Source organism: Trichechus manatus, unplaced genomic scaffold, assembly GCF_000243295.1.
Source record: "Trichechus manatus latirostris isolate Lorelei unplaced genomic scaffold, TriManLat1.0 scaffold00121, whole genome shotgun sequence".
Taxonomy (NCBI): domain Eukaryota; kingdom Metazoa; phylum Chordata; class Mammalia; order Sirenia; family Trichechidae; genus Trichechus; species Trichechus manatus.
In genome coordinates, this window is record NW_004444057.1 from 8630038 (window position 1) to 8642177 (window position 12140).

Consider the following 12140-nt stretch of genomic DNA (forward strand, 5'->3'; position numbering starts at 1 on the left):
ATCAAAAAGATCCAAATTTCTATCTGAATTCATTGTCTTTCTGCGTAGGGAACTTTTCAAAAGCAATTCTTATAATGCAGTTCTTCTGGCTATGAATGTTCTCAACTTTTATTTTCCTGAACAAGTTTCTATTTTGCCTTCATTTTTTAAATATATTTTCCTTTTGGATATAATTCTAGTGTCATAGTTTTTCTCCTTGTTAAGTGTCCTAGTTTGTGCTTTTCCAAGCCTGGAATTTTTTTATTGGATGCCAGAGAATAAGAATGTTATACAGTTGCTGGTTTTATATATTATCATTATTTCTTTAAATAAAATGGACTTTGCTCTATGAAGCAGTTAAGTTAGTTGGAATCAGGTTGACCGTTTTGAAGCTTACTTTTAAGCCTTTCTAGGATAGGTGAAAACCAACCTTAATATGGGGCTCACTTTGCCCCACTAGTAAGGTGATACTTTTCTAAGAACACTATCCAATATCCCTTGTATTATGAGACCTTTTTTCTCCAACTTGTGGGAAGACACAACACTCGACGTATCATTAGGCCTAATGCTTTCTGGTGTTTTTTCCCGCAGACTGCAATAGTTTGTTCATATGCATACCAAATCAGAACACCAATAATTACTTTAATGTTTTATCAGCAAATCTCCAGAGTTCTTTCTTTCTCTTTCTGTGGTACTTTTAACAATCTGTCCATAAACTCTTTGATATTCTTCCTTTCAAATGGTGGAGCTTAATTTTTCTTCCTTTGAGTATAAATCGGGCTTCATGACTCACATCTGACAAATAGACTATGGCAGAGTGATTGGATATCACTTCTATGGTTAGGCTATCAAAACACTGCAGCTGCCATCTTAGGTGCATTCTCTCAGATAGCTGTTATGAGAAAGCCTAGACTTTCAGACCCAGTCAAGTCTTCAGTGACTGTAGCTTTGGCCAACAGCTTAATTGCAACTTTATGTGCAACCTTGAGCTAGAACTCCCTAAAAAGTTTTTCCTATAGTCTCAACAGGAAGAACATGATCAGCATTTCTGAAGCTGAAAGAACTGAAGAAAAAATTCAAGCCTCGAGTTGCGATACTGAAGGATTCTATGGGCGAAATATTGAATGATGTAGGAAGCATCAAAAGAAGATGGAAGGAATATGCAGAGTCACTGTATCAAAAAGAATTGGTCAACATTCAACCATTTCAGGAGGTAGCATATGATCAAGAACTGATAGTACTGAAGGAAGAAGTCCAAGCTACACTGAAGGCATTGGCGAAAAACAAGGTTCCAGGAATTGACAGAGTAACAACTGAGGTATTTCAACAAACAGATGCAATGGTGGAAGTGCTCACTCACCTATGCCAAGAAATTTGGAAGACAGCTAGCTGGTCAATCAACTGAAGAGATCCATATTTGTGCCCATCCCAAAGAAAGGTGATCCAATAGAATGTGAACATTGTCAAACATTATCATTAATATCACACTCAAGTAAAATTTTGCTAAAGATAATTCAAAAATGGTTGCAGCAGTACATCAACAGGGAACTACCAGAAATTCAAGCCAGATTCAGAAAATGACGTGGAATGAGGGATATCATTGCTGATATCAGATGGATCTTTGCTGAAAGCAGAGAATGGCAGAGAAATGTTTATCTGTGTTTTATTGACTATGCAAAGACATTTGACTGTGTGGATCATAGAAAATTATGGATAACTTTGTGAAGAATGGGAATTCCAGGACACTTATTTGTGCTCATGAGGAACCTGTACATAGAGCAAGAGGCAGTTATTTCAGACAGAACAAGGGAATACAGCTTGGTTTAAAATCAGGAAAGGTGTGCATCAGGATTGTATCGTTTCACCATACTTGTTCAATCTGTATGCTGAGCAAATAATCCAAGAAACTGGACTATGTGAAGAAGAACACAACATCAGGATTGGAGGAAGACTCATTAACAACCTGCCATATGCAGATGACACAACCTTGCTTGCTGAAAGAGAAGAGGACTTGGCACATTTACTGATTAAGATCAAAGGCTACAGCCTCCGATATGGATTACACCTCAACAAAAAGAAAACAAAAATCCTCACAACTGGACCAATAAGCAAAATAATGATAAATGGAGAAAAGATTGAAATTATCAAGGATTTCATTTTACTTGGATCCACAATCAACGCCCATGGAAGCAGTAGTCAAGAAATCAAACAACACATTGCACTGGGCAAATTAGCTACAAAAGACCTCTTTAAAGTGTTAAAAACAAAGATGTCATTTAGAGGACTAAGGTGTGCCTGACCCAAGCCATGGTATTTTCAATCACTTCATATGCATTGGAAAGCTGGACAATGAATAAGGAAGACCAGAGAAGAACTGATGCCTTTGAATGAGGGTGTTGGTGAAGAATATTGAATATACCATGATACCGTGAACTGCCAAAAGAGTGAACAAATCTGTCTTGGGAGAAGTACAGCCAGAACGTTCCTTAGAAGCAAAGATGGCGAGACTTTGCTTCACTTACTTTGGACATGATATCAGGAAGGACCAGTCCCTGGAGAAGGACATCATGCTTGGTAAAGTAGATGGTTAGCAAAAAAAGAAAGATCCTTAATGAGATGGATTGATACAGTGGCTGCAACAATAGGCTCAAACATATCAATGATTGTGAGGATGGTGAAGGAGTGGGCAATATTTCCTTCCATTGTACATAGGATCACTAAGAGTCAGAACCGACTGGATGGCACCTAAAAAGAGCAACAACATACTCCCACCACAAACAGATTATGTGAGATAATAAATGTTTATTGTTTTAATATCCTAATTTGTTTCAGTTTATCTGATATGTAGCAATAGGTAACTAATACAGATTTTGCTACCTGGGAGTGGGTGCTGTTGTAACAAAAACTTAAAGTGTGACAGTGGCTTTGCAATTGAGTAGTCGACACTGAGAATGCTATTAGTGAAATCCTAAAATGCCTTGAAGAAGCTTCATTTTGAAATAATTTTGAAATTTTTTCTTTCATAAATAATACAGAGAACTCCCATGTATTGTTAATCCAGTTCTCACCAAAGTTAACATGGAAGTATTCATAGTACATTACCAAAACCAGAAAATTGACATTGATAAAATATAATTAAGTAAACTACAGACCTTTCTCTGATAAGTTCTCTATCACAATAATTTTGCCAATTTCAAGAATGATATATAAATGAATTATACAGCATATAACCTCTTGCGACTGACTTTTACTCAGAATAATACCCTTGAGATCTATCCCAGAGTTCCTTTTTTTGCTGAGTAGAATACCATTGTATTGATATAACACACTTGTTCAGTTGTTTATTCATCAATCTCTTGAAGGCTATTTGGGTTGTTTTTAATTTTGGCTATTACAAAGAAAGCTATTATGAACGTTCTTGTACAAGTTTTTCTGTGAATATAAATTTTCATTTCTCCAGGATAAATATCCAGGAGTGCATTTGCTGGTTATATTGGTAAGTATATATTTGACCTTATAAGAAATTACCAAACTGTTTTCCAGAATGGCCTACCATTTTATATTCCCACCAGCAATGTATGAGAGGGTCAGATGATCCCACATCCTTGCAAAAACTTGGAATTATAAGCATTCTAATAGGTGTGTAATGGTATTCAATTGTGGTTTTTATTTGCATTTCTCTACTAGTTAATGATGTTGAACATCTTTTCATGTGCTTATTGGCTATGCACATATCTGCTTTAATGAAGGATATATCTGTTTCTATAAAGTCTTCTGCTCATTTGCTAATTAGATTGTTTATTTTCTTAGTGTTAAGTTTAAATATTTCTTTTTATGTTCTGAATATAAGTCTAATAGGTGGTTTGCAAGTATATTCACCCAGTTGGCCCATTTTTGCATTCTTTTAAAAGGGTCTTTCTTAGCACAAAGTTTTTAATTTTGATGATGCCCAAACTACCTTTTTTCTTTTTAAAGGATTATGCTTTTTGTGTTATGTCTGAGAACTATTTGCTTAACTCTAAATCATGAAGACCGAAGATTTTCTCACATAAATTCTGAAAGTTTTATAATTTTGCATTTTGTATTTAAATCTGTGATGTAATTTGAGTCAATTTTTGTATGTAGTAAGGTTTAGTTCAAGGTATATTATTACTTTTTTACTTTGATGTTTGAAATATTGCCAGGTGGAAACCCCAGGTTGTGCTCGGCGTGACTCATCTCAGCCCATAAACGAGAGATCAAGGTGGGAGAGTGGAAAGGTACCTTTATTTCGTTGCACAAGGAAAGGAAACAGTCAGGGCGGCTGCCTTCAAGACTGCTCGATGATGGCAAGGGGGAAGGTTACTTTTAAGAGGTTTACAAGTAGGAAGTTCATACAAGTTGCATCAGCAACATTCTTAATCAGACTATGCAGCCGCAGTGGGGTTTATGTACAACTTCATGCATCGCTTGTTCAGAAAATGGTGGTTAAACTCCACCCAGAGGTGGGGAAGTTACTATGTCTGAGGTCTAAAAGGTTATCCTGAATGTCAACATGGCACCTAAACTAGTTTCTGCCAGTTTCCTCTAGTTTGGGGCAGCAGTTAAGGAGAGGGGAACCAGGATTTTAGTGTAAAGCTAAGGGGCGTGCCAAGCAAGCTGCTTGAGGCAGTGGAATTTTCCGCAGCCTGGGGACCTCTGCCTTAAATTGTTCCAACATCAGCTGTAGAAAATACTAGCCTTTCTTATTGAATTAGTTTTACACCTTTGTCAAAAATCAGTTAACCGTACTTATGTGGAAATATTTCTGGACTTTCTACTCTGTTCCACTGATCTACGGAATGCCACAATCTCTTCATTACCGTAGCTACAGAGTGAGCTTTAAAATCAGGTAGTGTGAGTCCTCAGTCTTTATTCTAATTCTGAAAAAAATTTTTTTTCGCTATTTTAGATCCTTTGCCTTTCCATTTACATTTTAGAATCAGCTTGCCTGAATCTACAAAAAAAATCCTGCTGGTGTGTTGATAAGAATTGCTATAAATTAAAAGATCCATTTGGGAAGAATTGTCATCTTTACTATGTTGATTGTTCCAATCCATGAACCCAGTATGTCTATTTATTTAGTTCCTCAATTTCATCAACATTTTCTAATCTTCAGCATACAGATACTAGACATGTTGGCTAGACTTCCATCTAAATATTTTATTTTTGAAGCTAATGTAAATGGCATTGTGTTTTAATTTCTGTTCCCAATTGTTCATTGTGAATATATAGAAACAGAGTTGATTTTTTTGGTGTTTACCTTGTATCCTATGACCTTATTTACAAGTTCTAGGAACTCTTGTATATTTAGGGGTTTATTTTTGTATAGACAATCATGTCACTGGCAAAAAGAGACAGTTTCATTTATCCTTCTCCAATTTTTATGCCTTTTATTTCTTTTTCTTACTGTATTGCACTAGCTAGAACTTGTGATACTGAGAGGGTCAGTTGATTTCTATGTTAAATAGAAGTGGTAAGAGTAAACATCCTTGCCTCAATCTCAGTTTTAGGGGATAGCATTCAGTCTTTCACAGTTAGCTGTAGTTTTGTTGTAAATCTTCTTTATCTAATTGAGGAAGTTCCCTTCTATTCCTAGTTTGTTGAGGGTTTTTATCATGAATGGATCTTAAAATACATTAAGTGATTTTTCTGTATTAACTGATATGGTCATGTGGTTTCTTCTTTAGCCTGTTGATATGATGGATTACATTGGTTAATTTTTGAATATTGAACCAATCTTGCGTTCCTGAAGTAAATCCCACTTGGTCATATTATATTATTCTTTATATATTTTTTTGTTGTTGTTGTTAAGTCGGTTCCGACTCATAGAGATCCTATGTACATCAGAAAAAAACATTACCCAGTCCAATGCCATCCTCACAATCATTGCTATGTTTGAGTCCATTGTTGCAGCCACTGTGTCAATCCATCTCATTGAGTCTTCCTCTTTTTTGCTGACCCTCTACTTTACCAAACATGATGTCTTTCTCAAGGTACTGGTCCCTTCTGATAATATGTCTAAAGTACTTATGATGAAGTCTCACCATCCTCCCTTCTAAGGAGCACTCTGGCTGTACTTTTTTCAAGACAGATACGTTCATTCTTCTGGCAACCCATGGTATATTCAATATTCTTAACCAGTACCATAATTCAAAGTCTTCAACTCTTCTTAGGTCTTCCTTATTCATTGTCTAACTTTCATACACACATGAGGCAACTGAAAATACCACTGCTTGGGTCAGGCGCATCTTCTGAAAGTAACATCTTTGCTTTTTAACACTTTAAAGGGTTCTTTTGCAGCAGATTTGCCCAATACAATACGTTGTTTGAATTCTTCACTGCTGCTTCCTTGGTTGTTGATTGTGGATCCAAGTAAATTGAAATCCTTGATAACTTCAATATTTCCCCATTTATCATGATGTTGCTTATTGGTCCAGTTGTGAGGATTTTCATTTTCTTTATGTTGAGGTGTAATCTATACTGAAGGCTGTAGTTTTTGTTCTTCATCAGTGAGTGCTTCAATTACTCTTTGCTTTCAGCAAGCAAGGCTGTGTCATCTGCATATGGCAGGTTGTTAACGAGTCTTCCTCCAATCCTGATGCCACGTTCATCTTCATAGAGCCCAGCTTTTAGGAATCTTTGCTCAGCATACAGATTAAATAAGTATGGTGAAAGGATACAACTCTGATGCACACCTTTCTTGAATTTAAACCACACAGTATCCCCTTTGTTCTGTATGAACAACTGCCTCTTGGTCTGTGTACAGATTCTGAACGAGCACAATTAAGTGTACGGGAATTCCCATTCTTCACAAAGTGATCCATAATTTGTTGTGATCCACACCATTGAATGTCTTTGCATAGCCAATAAAACGCAAACATCTCTCTGCTATTCTCTGCTTTCAGTCAAGATCCATCTGACATCAGCAATGATATCCCTCATTCCACATTCTCTTCAGAATCTGGGCTGAGTTTCTGGCAGTTCTCTGTCGATGTAGTGCTGCCACCATTTTTGAATTATCTTCAGCATAATTTTACTTGTGTGTGATATTAATGATATTGTGCGATAATTTCTGCACTCTGTTGGATCACCTTTCTTTGGAATGGCACAAATATAGATTTCTTCAATTAGTTGACCAGGTAGCTGTCTTCCAAATTTGTTGGCATAGACAAGTGAACGTTTCCAGCATTGCATTGGTTTGCTGAAATAGCTGTCAATTCCTGGTGCATTGATTTTTTCCAATGCCTTCAGTGCAGCTTGGACTGCTTTCTTCAATACTATCAGTTCTTGATCATATGCTACCTCATGAAATGGTTGAACACAATCAATTCTTTTTAGTGCAGTGACTCTGTGTATTTCTTCCACTTTTTTTGATGCTTCCTGCATCATTCAATATTTTCCTCATAGAATCCTTCAGTGTTGCAACTCACAGCTTGAATTTTTTTCTTCACTTCTTTCAGCTTGAGAAATACCGAGCGTGTTCTTCCCTTCCGGTTTTCTATCTCAAGGTTTTTGAACACTTCATTATGATACTTTACCTTGTCTTCTCGAGCTGCCCTTTGAAATCTTCTGTTCAGCTCTTTATTATTTCTTCTATTTGCTTTATGCACTCTACATTCAAGGGCATGTTTCAGAGTCTCTTCTGACATCCATTTTGGTCTTTTCTATCTTGCTTGCTTTTTAATGACCTTTTGCTTTCTTCATATATGGTTTCCTTGATGTCATCCCACAACTCATTTGGTCTTCGGTCATTAGTGTTCTATACGTCAAATCTATTCTTGAAATGGTCTCTAAATTCAGGTGGGATATACTCAAGGTTGTACTTTGGCACCTGTGGATTTGTTTTAATTTTCTTCAGCTTCAACTTGAAGTTGTGTATGAGCAATTGATGGTCTATTTCATAGTTGGCCCCTGGCCTTGTCTGACTGATGATACCGAGCTTCTCCATCATCTTTTTCCACAGATGTAGTTGATTTGATTCCTGTCATATTTCAGCTAGTGATGTCCACGTGTATAGACACCATTTGTATTGTTGAAGAAAAGGTATTTCTAATGAATATTTTATATATTGCTGGATTCCATTTGCTAATATTATGTCGAAGATTTTGAGTCTGTGTTCATGAGAGAGATTGGTTTGTAGTATTTTTCTATTGTACTGGCTTTGCCTGGCCTTGTTATCAGGTTAATGCTGGCCTCGTAAAATGGGTTCAGAAGTGTTCCATTTTCTGAAAGTAATTTTGTAGAATTGGTGTTATTAAAAAAATATTTGGTAGAATTAACCACTAAAATCATCTGGAACTGGAGATTTCTTTTTGGAAGGTTTTTAACTACAAAGTTAATTTCTTTATTACCTTAAAGAAGGTCTTAATAGAAGCATTATGATCTGCAGTTAGGCTGCAGCTGAAAGCTTGTAGGAAAGTGAGGTAAATACTTTTGGAAACTGGAGGAAAGGGAACTTTTTTTTTTTTATAGCTGCATTGAATTATCAACACTGTTGCCTGTAGTAGAAAATGGGCCTAATGAACTGGTTGACCAAACCAAGGAGTTTTCCAAGAAAGTTTTGAAGGTCCTACCTGGTTTCTTCCTACTTATAGAAAATGGGAAAGGAGATATAAACTAAAAGAAAACTGTTAATAAAAAGCAAAGTCTTGATGGTTTTAAAAATTTTCAGCCTCTTCTTGTGGAAAACAATGCTAAAACTAAGAGCCAATTTCATCAGAGTAAAGATGAAATCCAGGGTATATTAGGAAAAGCATGGTCTAACAGATGATACAAGGATGCAACTGTAAAATCCTTTAAGAATGCAGAAAGACCACACATGGCCATTCAGAGTACTGCTCAGTCAGACTGAAGGCCCTCTGAAGTGTTTAAGTGTGTTCTTCACAGATCCTTTCAGTCAAACAATAGGGCTTCTAAGAAGTCTAAGAGCACTGTCTCTCAAAAGTCTCATCAGAAACCCAAGGCAAAGAAAGGTTTATTTTAAAGAGATTTGAAAGTGTGACTTTTCTCTAATGGCATGAATCCCGTAAAGATTCACAGAAGAACAACAAAGCTTTAAAAAGGAATTACATATGCAGAAACATTTCTGACAGAAAGGGATATTGTATAAAATGATATGAAGTCTTTGGACCCCCTAAATTCTACTGGCAGGAAGCACATTAAGAAAACGACTCAGTTGCAAACCCACATTACCTTTCATGAAAGTGGAAGGATTACTCAGAGTGTGGAACCAAGTTCTCAGAGGGCAGAGCTACCAGACGTGAAGAATTATTTTCATACCTTGAGACATGATCAAAGAACTTTAAACACTTTCCCCGTTGGATTTCAGAATTGCTATGGACCTGTGACTCCTTTTTGCATCCCCCTTTGGAAAACCTAGTGGCAGTGGTGTAGTGGTTAAGAGCTATGGCTGCTAACCAAAAAGTTAGCAGTTTGAATCCACCAGGTGCTCCTTGGAAACTCTATGGGGCAGTTCTACTCTGTCCTATAGGGTCGCTATGAGTCAGAATCCACTGGACGGAAATGGGTTTTTTGTTTTTTTTCCTTCTTTTTGGAAACACTGGTGGTGTAGTGGTTAAGAGTTTGGCTGCTAACCAGTATTGACTCGATGGCAAGAGGTTTGAGTTTGTTTGTTTTTCTCCTTTGTGAGTAGAAATATCTATAGCAATTATCCTATGTCTGTCCTGCCACAGTATGTTGGGTTACGGAAGGCAAATAAATTGCTTCTTTAGTTTCACAGATTTACAGAAGGAGAGGTACTGAACTCAAGAGGCTGTTTTTAAGAAACAGATTGAGGACATTCATGCATACCTGGATGTGATTTAGATGGTAGGATTCGGGACTTTGAGATGATGTTGTAATAGGATGAGAGTTTTGAGGTCCTTGGAAGGGAATGAGTTTTTTGCAAGGGGTGGGGGAGGATGAAAATAGTTTATGCTAGAGGGAAGACTTAAAAAATATATCCACAAATTCTTTAGTAAGTTCTCCTCTTGAGTGTGGGCTGGACTTAGTGACTTGCTTACGATAAAAGTAATGGTATGTCACATCTGGGATTACTTTATAAAAACATTGTGGCTTCCATCTTGGGTGTGCTCACTATTTCTCTCAGATAACTTGCTCTGGGGGAACACATGTGATGAGCAACTCTGTGGAGAGGTCCATGTAGCCTCCTGCCAACAGCCATGTGAGTTTGAAAGTAGAATCTCTATCTCCAGTTAAGTCTTTAGGGACTATAGTCCTGACAAAGAGTTTGACAGCAACCACATGAGAGCCCCTGAACTGCCCAGCTAAGCTATTCCTAGATTCCTGACTGCCAGAAACTCTGAGAGATCATAAATGTTTATTGTTCTAAGCTGCTAAATTTGGGGATAGATTGTTATGCAATAATGCATAACTAATACATGCTCTGTGCAGCTCCGTCCTCTCTGGTAACTCTGCCCTGTAAATTCTAGCCCCCTTGCTCTGTGTTCTCAACTCAGCCAGTCTTAGGGGCTCTGTCTAGATTTCTCCTCCCTGTGCTGAAGCCTCAAAACTGCCTCTGGATAGTAAGCTGGGGAAATTATAGGGATCGACTTATTTGTTCCCATTCTCTCATAGGGCACAGTTCTAGGCTGTTTTTTGTCCATATCTGAAAACTGTTGTTTCATACATTTTGTCTGTTTTTCTAATTGCTTAAGGTGAAAGTTAAATCTGGTCCCTGTTACTCCATCAAGACCAGAATTAGTTTAAATCTTGACATTGATTTAAACGTGAGTGCCACTGGGAGTTAATATCCTCATGCAACAAAGATGCTCATGCAACTTAGTGAATGAGTTCTTTGTATTTTCTCAAGATTTTAAATTCTAGGGGGAGAAAAGGATTTAAGGTTAGTTTTAGACTCTGAGAGACTTCATGCCAATGAGAGTAGGATTGAAGGCATCAAAGCCAACTTTCTATATAGATAAGCCTGGGTTATAAAGTGCAACATGTGAGCACCTTGTGTATAAAAACAGTTGGTTCCACTTACTCTGATGCTTTGTTACTTATCTCCGCCTCCCCACAACCTCTGTCCTTACTCTGAGAGCACAAAAGCAGGACTCAGTTGATGCTTGCTACCATCTGGTGACATATGTAGTGACCTGTCTTAAACAACATATTTTTCCCAGCTGCTCTCTTCTTTCCTCTTAGGTTGGTAATGCACACACGCCACACTCCTGCCTTTTCTCTTCTATTTAACCACACACAATTTACTCAATACCGAATCAGGCTAGTTCTTTCTTTCATATACGTACATATACAAATTCAGTTTAACTGATGCTCTTATTTGCCTTTCCTAGTTAGGTTACAAAACTCTCCCACACATAATTCCTCTTTTATGCTTGATCTATCTATCTGTAAGCCAGACAAATTTTGCTGATGGTGGCTGAACACCAGCCTAGCTAGTGTTACAGCTCTGCATCAAGGAATTGAAATTGGAATAAAACATCATAAAGAAATCAATTTCCATCACCTTCTAAAGCATCTTGGAGAACTGCCTGAGAATTTTCACATCTATTTAGTTTAAATCACTGATTGAAAAAGATACATAAATAAATCATTCCTACCTTTTGAAATAGTTTAGTAGGAGAAATAAGAAAAGTATGCAAGTCATTACAACCCAAATACTTTATAATAGTCTTTGAAAACATACAGATAAATATAACAGGATTTCAAATGGGGAAAGAATTGAGGTAGCTGGGGATTAAGCAAGCCTTTACGTAATAATTAATATTTACTTGTACCATGAGGGATTGGTAGAGATTAGGCATAGTATGAAAAAAATAAAAAGCTGAGGTGGAAATTTACACAGGCACCCTGTGCTTTTGAGTATTTTTAACTTAATTATACAACTCATCTTGTTTTAGGGAATCACAAATATATTCTAATAAATATATGCAATTTAATATGCACCCCTTTCTACAGTTTAGCTTTTTTTTTTGCTGTTATTAAGATATATTATATGAGAAACATTTTAAGATTCATATCCTAATGGAGATATTTCATTGAGACTAGACTTCAATCTTAATAACGTGCTGTATTTAAAAATAAACTGCCTTAGTTTTTGTTTTGTTTTTTTGCCTAGTTTTAAGTTGGTGTAATTCACTACTATAGAAAAAAGTGCA